Genomic DNA, 13065 nt, shown 5'->3' on the forward strand with positions numbered 1-13065 from the left:
AGCCATCACAATTCATCACAAATCATTCCCCGACTTGTCAGGCCATCACCGGGCCATGTGCGTACTAATAAAGTAAATGCCTGCCTTGTCTCGCCGCACGCGCATAATAATATTTCCACCTCGTCTCGCCATATGCGCAAACCCACATATATAGCCCGCCTTGTCATGCCACATGTGCAAATATCAATATTAACAATAGCAGGGACAACTCACGTGCGAACACCCCGACAAATATCTCAACAATATCACGTGTGCCAAAACATAACAACAAAATAAAATGACTTTCACAACATGTGCCCATATGCCACAACATTTCCTCAAAACAGTTCCAATGCCGCAACCACGCATAGCCCCCGGCTCAACAATACTGGATACAACAACAACAACAATAATAACATGAGAATACGACAAGTAAATCAACTTAAGATCTTCAGAACACAAAGAAACAGATGAACGAGCTCACAATGACAGAGACAACAAAGAATAACGGTTCCAACAACAATAGCTCAACAAGGGGAGAGATAACGTGCAACAATAATTTTCACATAAGTACAACTCAACGGTAAGAGAGATAGCATGAATCAATGATTCTAAATAAGGATAAGTCAAAAATGAAAGGGATAACAAAACTTCAATTAAGGCTGAGCAATTACAGAAAAGATACTAATAAATTCAATTAAGGATAAGCAATTACGGAAAAGATAATAATGACTTCAATTAAGGATAAGCAATTACGGAAATAATAATAATAACTTCAATTAATGATACGTAATTACGGAAAGGATAACAATAACTTCAATTAAGGATAAGCAATTACGAAAAAGATAGCATGGCAATAAAAGAGGCAACATCTTCAATTAAGGCACATAAGCGTTTAATTGGCAACAAGGGCAAAAATTGAATCAATTAATTTCTAATAAGACACGTAAGGGTAAATTTAGTAAATGTGGGGTTTAACATGCTAAAACAACTTCACATATAATGAACATAAGAACCTAAGAGTCCTAAACAATAAAATTTCCACAAATAAGCCCGAGTACGTACTCGTCACCTCGCGTACACGGCCTTCACATGACACAATTAGCACAAATGATTCAAATCCTAAGGGGTAGTTTCTCTCACACAAAGTTAGGCAAGATACATACCTCAAATAAGCTAGACCGTCACTCTAAAATAACCTTTTCGAGTGAAACAAGCTCTGGATGACTCAAATCTAGCCAAAATAACTTCAAATCATAAATAAAACTCATAGGAAATGATTCTGGATAATAAAGCTTCGATCTTTAACAAAAACTAAAAAGTCAACCAAAAGGTCAAACCCGGGCCCTTCTCGAAACCCGACAAAATTCACAAATCCAAATACCCATTCAATTACGAGTCCAACCATACTAATTTTATCCAATTCCGACTCGGAATCGATGTTCAAAACCCAATTATTCTCTTCAGAAAACTTTTTGATAAAAAAACCCTATTCTCCAATCAAAACATGGATTAATTCTAAAATGAACTTCTGTAGTCATTTTAAAATATAAAAATTATAGTTAGATACTGACCCCCATGAAAAGACGAGAAGAACGCCGCAAAAATCACTTCAATCGGAGCTCTAGAACTCAAGATATGCTCAAAATATTAAATAAACGCAATCTGATTTTTTTTAATACACACGGAATTTCGCTATTGTTCCCAAAACTCTGCACCTGCGGTCTGCGAGCTGTAATATCCACATTTTGCGGACTATTTTTCGCACCTGCAGGGTCGTAGATGCGGACCCAACTTCGCATCTGTGAAGCACCAGCTCTCTTCTCCAACACTAAAATGAGCATAACTCCATCATACGATGTCCAAATTCGACGATTCTTTTTGCTATGGCTCAGTAATTAGGTTACGGATCTAATGCTTCAATAAAAACAGAAATTGAAGCTAATTTGATTAATGTGGTACCATTTATGCTTGAAGAAACAACGTCGAAACATAAAAAAAACCAGCCACATAACCCAAACCTATATGAAACTCACCTGAGTCCCTCAAGACCCCGTCCGAACATACCAATAAATCCTAGAACATAATGCGGACCTACCCAAGGCCTCAAATCACATCAAACAATATCAAAACTATGAATCGCACCTCAAATCGAACTTAATGAACTTATGAACTTTCAACTTCTACAACTCGCGCCGAAACATATCAAATCAATACGGAATGATGTCAAAATTTGCATGCAAGTCTCAAATGACATAACGGAGCTAATCCAACTATCGGAATCGCAATACGAGCCCCATATCAACAAACTCAACTCCCCGTCAAACCTCTTAACCTTCCAAATTTCTAATCCTACGGCCCACCAAATCCAAATTCGGACGCACACCTAAGTCCAAAATCACCATACGAAGCTATTGGAATCATCAAAATGTCATTTCGGAGTCATTTACACAAAAGTCAAACTCCGATCAACTCTTACTGTTTAAGCTTCTAAAACAAGAATCCTTCTTCTAAATTGATCCCGAATCATACGAAATCCGAACTCGACCACACACGCTAGTCATAATACATAATACGAAGCTTCTCGGGACCTTAAGCCGCGAACATGACGCTAATTCTCAAAACGACCAGTCGGGTCGTTACATTCTCCCCATCTTAATCAAACGTTTGTCCTCGAACGTGCCAAGAATGATTTCGATGTCATCAATCACTGAGTGAAATTATCATACATACACCCGCAGGTTACCCCACATCACCCCAAATCCACATAAGCCCGATAATACCTCCTCAACTGAAGATTTGTTCTTCCACCAATACCAATAGGCCTTAGAACCAAATTTCTCACCATCCGATCGTTTCCAAAAGACCTGATTCCTTCATCAACACACGGTATCACCCTCAACCAGCTGCAATAACCTATGTCTACACTCACCAGATACAAACACACGATGTAACACACTACACACATGTCCATAACAATATCTCTGATTACAATAGTCGTCCATACTCAAACCCAGCACCGACAATTAACCTCATATCAGCTAGAATATTGTTCCAAACCTCCACAACACTGACAACGATTCAAGAAACACGAAGATGCCATGACTATTCACTCAATTCAATAAGTCACACCCAACACCACTTGGGTACACACCGCGCAAGCTAAAACCCAATAAGCACAACATGAATATGATTATCAGTAGTATCAAACAAGCCCGACATGCACAACTCCCTATCAATAGTATACTATGAATTAATTCCACAAGGTAGAATCAAAGTATACGAACAAATCACAAGGATATCGTCCTAATATAACTTTACCGCGGCACACAACCCGGTCCAAACATAACATACCTCATGGAAACGTGAGGATCCCATCCTCAGCTCTGAATCACAAGTAGATTACACATTATGCCAACCGAAACCTTCCACTAATTCAATTTCCGCTAGCAAGGTCACAACACATGCTGTACTCCCACACCGGTAGAGCATCTAAATCATAAATCGTAACCAACCACCCAAAAATCACATTAAAATCCACCATAATGGGTAACAGAAAGTCATTCCTAGTCTCATAGCTCTCAATAATGAATAAAACAAAATGATAGACACGAGCTACCACTATAGAATCTCCCAACAGGGATAAACACATAAGCACAGTACAAAATCATGAAACTCACCCATATGTAAAGCAACATAGGAGGACTCACCCCGATAAGCAGACTCAGCCCTACCGTAGAAAGCAGATCAACGGGTCGGGCCTCCCCCTCTTGGGAACCCTCTACCTGCCTGACCTGCACCCCAAGATGGCGGTGCAGGATATCAGCAATTGGTTCAGAACTCATAGCCTGAATACCCAACTGTGATGTATCTGTCCGGAGTCTAGGATAATCTCTCACCATGTGGCTGGTATCTCCATTCTCAAAGCAATCTCTCCACTGGCATGGCTTTGGAAGTTGTCCGGCACGGGCATTGTAAGACCCATGGATATCTGAAGCATTTCGCGAAGCCTGAAGTGCAAACTGAATATACTGACCCACAAAACCTCTGCCATGGCGTACCCTGCCTCCAAAATAGGGACTAGTAGATCCTCTTGGTCTGCGAGGCCTCTTAGCCTCCCTGTCCTCTCTTTTCTGACCCCGCATGTCCTTTCCCTCCTGGTCCCGCATGCCCTTTATTCAGCGAGCGATCTCTACCACCTGCTGAAATGGAACATCCGACTCTAACTCCCGAGCCATACTGAACCAAATATCATGACTGAGCCCCTCAATGAACCTGCAGACTCGCTCTCTAGCTATAGAAACCAAAGCAGGTGCATGTCTGGACAAATCACTGAATCTAACGGCATACTCTGACACTGACATACTGCCCTTGTGCAGCTGCTCAAACACCGCGCACCAGGTATCTCGACGAGTCTGAGGAACATACTCTCTCAAGAAGAACTCTGAGAACCGTTCCCATGTGAGTGAAGCTTCATCGGTCGGGCTACCCAACTCGTATGTTGGCCACCACTGATATGCCGCTCCCTTGAGTTGGAACGTAGTAAAAGCAACCCCACTTATCTCCACAATACCCATAGTGCAGAGAATATGGTGGCACTTCTCTAGGAAACTATGTGCATCCTCTGAAGCCAAACCACTGAAGGTAGGAGGGTAATTATTCTTGAACCTCGCAAGTCTAAGTTGTTCTTCCTCAGATGTTGCTGCTCTAATCACGGGCTAAACTAGAACAACTGGCTGTGCCGGCAGCACACCCGAAACCTGACCAATGTGAGCCCATTGCTCTGAGGTGCGGGCGGCGGGAGTTGGAGCTCCTCCCCCGGTCTATGAAGTTGCTGGTGCAACCGAAATCAAACCCGCCTCAGCTAATATACCAAACGTGCTCAAGAACTGTGCTAAGGTCTCCTGAAGTCCGGGGCAAAAACAGATGCCTTTGGTGCCTGTCCTCCAACAGGAGCTACTGGCGGCTCCTCAACTGCTGCTCTGACAGGTGCTCTATTTGTAGCACGTGCTATTTCTCGGCCTCTGCCTCTGCCTCTACCCTGGCCTCTAGCAACACCGGCTTTGGGGGCAGCATCATCAGTAACTACAGCTCATGTCCTCACCATCTGAGAGAGAATAGAATGACAAAGGCTCAAACTCCAAGGTCAATAAACTCGCACAATAGGAATGAAAGAAGTGAAACTATCCTAATAGTTTCGTAACCTTCCGAAGATAAGTACAGACGTCTCCGTACCGATCCGCAAGACTCTACTAAACTCTCTTATGACTCGTAGCATGCATGAACCTAGAGCTATGATACCAACTTGTCACGAACCCAATTTTCCTCCGTAGGATGTCGTGACGCCACCTAGCCTCTAAGACTAGGTAAGCCTAACACTTATTGATTAATAGATGTCACGACCCAAAATTCACCTAGTCGTGATGGCACCTAACCCAACCCTTCAGGAAAGCCAATTAACAACTATCCAATTCCATTAATATATAACTAACTCTAATACGGTGCCCAAGGACTAGTACCACAAATCATGAACTTCTAAGATTAGAATTTATAAAGCTGGTGTGAAATAAGAATACATCATGTTTTTGAAATATACATGAACAGATTAAAATTCTAAAGCTACCATGAATAAGAGGCAACAATGACTGAAATGCAGGTACATCTTCAGATCCAGCTCCTACAATGTACATCATCATTGACATCCAAAATCTGCACGCAAGGTGCAGAAGTGTAGTATGAGTACAACCGACCCCATGTACTCAATAAGTAACAAACCTAACCTTAGGATGAAAGTAGTGACGAGCATGTACCAAGGTCAGAGTTCTCCAATAACCAACAATAGTTCATAACAACATAAAGCAAGTAATAAAAGAAGTAACTCAAAGATAAAATGCTCAGCTTAATCATGATTTTTGAAAATAGTTCTGCCTTTCAAGTGTATCAGTGAAAACCCAAGTCGTTTACTGAAGTTGCCAAAAATATGAGTATGTTTGAAAATAGTAATTTTCCCAAAACTCCTTTCAACAATAAATAAGATGTTTTATTTTCTTTCCAGATAGCCAGTGTAAAATGCATCACTATTCCCATATGTCAATATGTGTGAGAAGTCATGAATGATATGATACCGTACAGCATGAGAAAAATACATCTTTATGCATGTATGTCATGTGTGCATGTCAATGCAATGTATCTCGGAGATAAACTCATGTACTCGCACTCTCAGAGTATTCAATCACCCAGTACTGTATATGGCCAATCGAGCCCAGGGAAGATCCATCCCAATATATATACATAATAACTGACATCCAGTCACTCACTACTGTACAAGGCCAATCCATCCCAGGGGAAGATCCATCCCCAAATATCAATGATTCAGACAAAATCCAATTTCAGGGAAGATCCATCCCTCAATATAAATGCTTCGGACAAGATCCATGTCCACGGAAGATCCATCCTTCAATATAAATGCTTCAGACAAGATTCATGTCCAGGGAAGATCCATCCCTTAATATAAATTCTTCTGATAATATCCATGTCCAGGGAAGATCCATCCCTCAATATAAATGCTTCGGACAAGACCCATGTCCAGTGAAGATCCATCCCTCAATATAAATGCTTTGGACAAGATCCATGTCCAAGGAAGATCCATCCCTCAATATAAATCAACCGCGCTCACCGGGGGTATGTGTAGACTCCGGAGGGGCTCCTTCAGCCCAAGCACTATAAACCGCACGGACAACTCACGTGCTACAGTATCAATATCCTCACAATCAGGTCCTCGTCGTCACTCAGTCAACAATCTCTCCAGTCTCTCAGGCTCACAATGTCACGAAACAAGCCCAAAAATGATGATATGATATGTCAATATGTAGCAACAAAGACTGAGATATGATATGAAATGAATGAACATGACTGAGTATGAAATTGCAATGTAAGCAAATAACTCAACAACAGTAACGACCTATATGGGTCCCAACTCGATATAGGCATGTATCCTAGACATGGCTTGTAACATGAATCACAACTCGATAACTCTAGTACGTAAAGATTTCATGATTACAGATAAGTTCAAGTAACTACACGGTACCACAGGAGTAACGGAGTGACAATTCACATGGTGCGCGCCACACGCCCGTCACCTAGCATGTGTGTCACCTCAACACCAAACATATAACACGTATAATCAGGGTTCATACCCTCAGCTCCAAGATTGGAAGAGTTACTTACCTCGAACAAACCGAATCCATTGTCGAGAAAGCTAAACAATGCTCCAAAAATTCCATTTTGCGTGTATAAACTTCTGAACGGCTCAAATCTAGTCACAATTAATTCGATTTAGTCAACACAAATCATAAGAATTAATTCCATATCAAAATACTAATTTTTCAACAAAATACAAAATTACACTCAAAAATCGCCCTTGGGGCCCATATCTCGAAATCCGATGAAACTCAACAAATCCGACAACCCATTCAATTACGAGTTTAACCACACAAATTTCACTCAAATCCGACTCTAAATCGGTGTTCAAATCTCGAAAATGCATTTTACAAAATTGTAGAAAATTCCTCCGATTTCTCATGAAAAATCAATAATCTAACGTCGCAAATGAAGATTATTTCATGGAATATAATCACAAGGGAGCAAAGAACAGTTACCCCAAGTTATGTGGTAAATTTCCTCCCAAAGGTCGCCCAAACCGAGCTCCAAAATCTGAAAATGGGTGAAAATATCGAACCCTCGAACTTAAAGGGTTCTGCCCAGTGTTTCCTCATTTGCGGTCGCATTGTGGAATCTGCGACCACCGCTTCTGCGATATAAATCTCGCTTCTACAAGAACATCTTGGCCATCAATGATCGCTTCTGCGATGCCTAAGACCGCATCTGCGGTCGCGCTTTTGCGCAACCTGCGAAGTGCATCGCTCCTGCATTATCCAGTGACCGCACTTGCGATGTCATAGGTGCGGAATTGTGCCCATTTCTGCGATGAACAATTTACCTCCCCGTTTCTATTTTGCGAGGAGATGCTCACTTTTTCAGAGTCGTTTCTGCGACCAATCGTTCGCAGAAGCGGTTGCATCAGTAACCCAAAAATTTTAGTAGCTTCCAAAAATCTCAAATCGATCCGAACCACGTCTGAAACTCACCCGAGCCACTCGGAATCCCGTCCAAATTTACCGACACGTTCCATAACATCACATGGACCTACTCGAGGTCTTAAATCACACATAATAATATCTAAATTACAATTGCACTTCAAATCAAACTTATAAAGTTTTCAAACTTCCAAATTCAATATCTTGTGCCGAAACACATCAAATCAATCCGGAATGACTTTAAATTTTGCACTCAATTTATAAATGACATAACGAGCCTATTCAAATTTCCAGAATCGAATTCCGACCACGATATCAAAAATTCAAGTCCCCGGTCATTTCAAGCCTAATTTAGCTACGGGCTTCCAAATAATTTTTTCGGACACGCTCCTAAGTCCAAAATCACCATACGGAGCTATTGGAATCATCGAAACTCGATTTCGGGGTCATTTACACATAAGTCAACATCCGGTCAACCTTTTTCAACTTAAGCTTTATGTCTTGGAACTAAGTGTTCCAATTCATTATGAAACCTCTCTGACGAGTCACAAAATTATAATTGAACACAGGATAAGCAGTAAATGGGGAAACGGGGCTACAACACTCGAAATGACCGGTCGGGTTATTACATTCTCCCCCACTTAAATATACGTTCGTCCTCGAACATGCCAAGAGTTGTTCCTAAACCTTTAAATCATTGTTCCACCTTACCGCGCACGTACCCAGGGGTGATCCCATGTCACCCTATTTTATATAGAGCTGACAACACAACACAACTGAAATCATTAATTTAACCTTAGCCCAAAAACCTTGGAATTCAATTCCCAATATTCATAATTTCTTACAAGACCCAAATCTCACAGTTACACACTGTATACGTCTGAACAAGCTGTATCGAGCCATAACCATAAGCACGAATATAATCACCTAACATATTACACAACTCACATGTTCGTAGCACCATTCCTGATCACAGTAACTACTCCAAAACCAACTCGGTAGTGGTATTAAACCCCATATCAAACAAAACCTTGTTCCAAAACCTTCGTACACTGCTGATAATGAAAGAAACACGCAAAAATCTCATGACCCCTTATCAGATCAACAAGTCATGGAGCTCTCTCGCTACAACCAGAACCATAATCACTTTCTAAGATGACTTTCAATATTATCCTCCCGAATATACCGTAATCAAACCTGATAGTACCCGTTCTAGGTCCAATGACCTTATATTATTAAACACAACTATTCCACAGACACGCCACATCAACATAACTTAAACCACAACTGCGCAATCTGTGTACCCAAATATGGGAGATGTCTCAAGGAAGAGAACCGTATTGCAAGTTCAACAAGCACCACCACAACCACAATGCTACAACCAACTCCTCAAATTTTGTAAAGAGGATAACCGTAGGCGCATGTGTACAATTGTAGAGGAAGGAAATTAATGAATCGGATAAATTATCATAGAAATAAAATTCTCACACACGGGACGGACAACTCACATGCCACTAATATAAATTGCCTGGCATGATCACAGGCCTCCAGTCCCTGCATATCATACAGGAGCAATTAAACAAGTACACATGTATATGATAATGAAATAAGATTCTCATTCTCCTGGACTAGTATAAATAACACGCCATAGTGTAAGCATGTGCAAGGTCTGCTATCACACTTCAATTCGGCAAGTTAAAGCAGAAATAGTAATTGCCCCGTTTATTCACGGAATTAGCCTCTTTGTAACCTCAAATGTAGCCCAGATAGTTCACAACAAAGGTACGTATACGAGAAACATTATAACTTTATGCTTAACGGTCAACTCTAGGCATATCATAGCCTAAGCATTCTTCCGAGTATGAATACTTGGCCCGATGCCCGCACATGGGCTCAAACCTCACATATGTGCGCACTCATAGCGCGTAGCACTCACAAATAATTAATGCAACTAGTGACTCCACTGAGTTTAAATAAAACACTCACCTCAAATAGGCCACCACCCCGAAACAATATACTTCTGAGAACTCCCAAACTCCAAATTTATAGAACACATGAATCACTGTAACTTATCCCAACTCTTGCACTCGAATGACTAACATATCTTTCATGCATGATCATCTCACGAGGAATACTTTCATAATTCTTCCGTGCCACATAGCAATAATTTGAATATCAGCAGTCTATTAACCAGGTGAGTACTATAATACCAATCAACATCCGTAAGTCAAAACACAATAAGCCTTTTGAAATGCGCACCCTTCTCAGGGATTACCGAGCAGTTATAACATTTATCTAAATATCTGAAATTGACCATTCTATCCAAAATTTGTGATCTTCCTTTCAAGAATAAACTTCCACCTTGTACATGTAAATCTAAATCCCGCACAACACATAACATCTATCATGCCATCATGTGAAAAGCACAAGAATCTCATTATCAGCTCTAGGTCACCAGCATATTACATACCTGGTTAGTTAGAAACCTTTCTCTTGCTTCTTTCCAGGAGAAAATCACAATACAAAACACGTTCCCCACACTTATAAAGAATATCCGATTCAAACCATGGTAGAAACCATCTAGAACACTTTGAAATCCATTTGCACATAGCCAAGCTATCAGAACTAAATTCCTCTAACTAGACCAAGCCACACAGGCCACCAAAACTGAAGAATATTGCCACCAAAACATCTGTAGTACCTCACCACATCATAATTACCCAAAGCTCACTACAAGACATCCTAACATAAAACGACACCACCCTAAGACCCATAAGCAACTGTAATCTTCTTAAGCACCCCCGTAAGAACCACAACCGAAATGCCATTTCTGAAAATACCTTATGTGAACTTAAAATTGTTCTTTTATCTTTCTTATACTGGAATGTAGAATCCATAGTCATACAGAGTTACTGCAAGTCCAGGCACCATCAAATACAAATCTCAGATTTTTATCCATACACAAGTCTGGAGAAATTCTCAATTGCTATATATAAACCTCGAACCCATTAGAACTTTCTCAAGAGTCACCTACTTTGTTCAAATCCAAATTGAACCGCCCAAACGGGCCGGAAGACACATGTCCCATTATCACAACAACACCCAAATAAGTAATCCTGCATTAACACCATCAATCTTCATACTTCGCGTGCACTACATCCTTCAAATAACAACTTAATCATTCCATGATTTTCATAGCCTCATAAAGCACAATATAACCCGTATTCAGGAATTTCATTATTCTAGTCTTTCTCGATCTCAACCTCTGCAAGTCATAACTAACCTACAAGTATGCCTCAGACCAAAACTAAAATTTAACATATAACCATGAAATTAAACTGTCAGCGGCAGTCTCCCCCACTTGGCTCAAAACCATAGAACAAAATATTCCATAACTCACAATACCCATACTCTATTACTGACATAATACCGCAGTCAGTTCAACAAAAAATATTCTTAAGCTCATGCAAAACCAACCATAAAATACCTCAATCATCCGCTAAACTCGCATTTATTCTCTTGACAATCAAGTCAACTTTCTCAACCGGATTCAAATTCAAATCTCAAAACATACAACCTGCTGGTAGATAAGGAACTCTCCGCTCAACATTATAAGGAACACACCTACGTAGATTACTCCGTAGGAGATAACCCACTTGTTTAGCCTCGCATTGGCACCTTGTTATACCCTTTCGCAGCCACAATTACTATGCAATAACTTAATCTTTCTGAGTTTGAACTCATCAACACAACATGAAAATCTAATTCGTTCCACAATTTAACAACATGAAAGATCCTTCAACACACTCATTCCTTACTCGAGACTATACATAAAATCAAGATGGAAGTCAAGCACCCAATGGCCCTTCTTACATCTCGAGAGACTCTTCTCGTCACATTCAAACTATCTTAACACATCCTGCAGTCACATCATACTTATCGTATAGCCATTCGATCACTTATCGAGCCACAAACTCCACTCATAGGGACACTACCAGACATATGAGTCAAGATGTACAAGTTACAACTGAAGCTACCGAGCCTGGGCTACGATCTAAACCTAGCCTCAAGTCTTCCAGACTGGCCCATCACCAAAACACATAATACACATTTCGAACTTCGTTCATGGAATCACAAGCCAACGACGCACAGCTGATACCGAGCGCTCACATGCGCACACAAATGCGTGGACGGAGTTCAAAGAGATATCTTTCAAGCTGAATTAATTCTGCACGATAAGGAAAGAAAATGGGAAATTATCATAAATGTCCTCTAGCCTCTCGAAGATAAGTATGGACGTCATCAAACCGATACGCAAGACTCTACTAGATACTTGCTCATGACTTGTAGAACCTATGAACCTAGAGCTCTGATACCAACTTGTCACGACCCAAAATCCACCTAGTCGTAATGGCACCTAACCCAATTCGTCAGGCAAGCCAATTAACAACTATCCAATTCCATTAATATATAACTGACTCTAATACACTCCCCAAGGACTGGTAGTACAAATCATGAGCTTCTAAGATTAGAATTTATAAAGATGGTGTGAAATAAGAATACATTATCTGTTTGAAATATACATGAACAGATTAAAATTCTAAAGCTACCAAGAATAAGAGGCAATAATGACTGGAACACAGGTACATCTTCAAATCCAGCTCCCGCCATGTACAACATCATTGACATCCAAAATCTGCACGCAGGGTGCAGAAGTGTAGTATGAGTACAACCGACCCCATGTACTCAATAAGTAACAAACCTAACATTAGGTTGAAAGTACTGAAGAGCTTGTACCAAGGTCAGAGTCCAACTCCAATAACCAACAATAGTTCATAACAACATAAAGCAAGTAATAAAAGAAGTAACTCAAATATAAAATGCTTAGCTTAATAACGATTTCTAAAAATAGTTCTGCCTTTCAAGTGTATCAGTGAAAACCCAAGTCGTTTACCGAAGTTGCGAAAAATATGAGTAAGTTTGAAAACAG

Source organism: Nicotiana tabacum, chromosome 21 (assembly GCF_000715075.1).
Source record: "Nicotiana tabacum cultivar K326 chromosome 21, ASM71507v2, whole genome shotgun sequence".
Lineage (NCBI taxonomy): Eukaryota > Viridiplantae > Streptophyta > Magnoliopsida > Solanales > Solanaceae > Nicotiana > Nicotiana tabacum.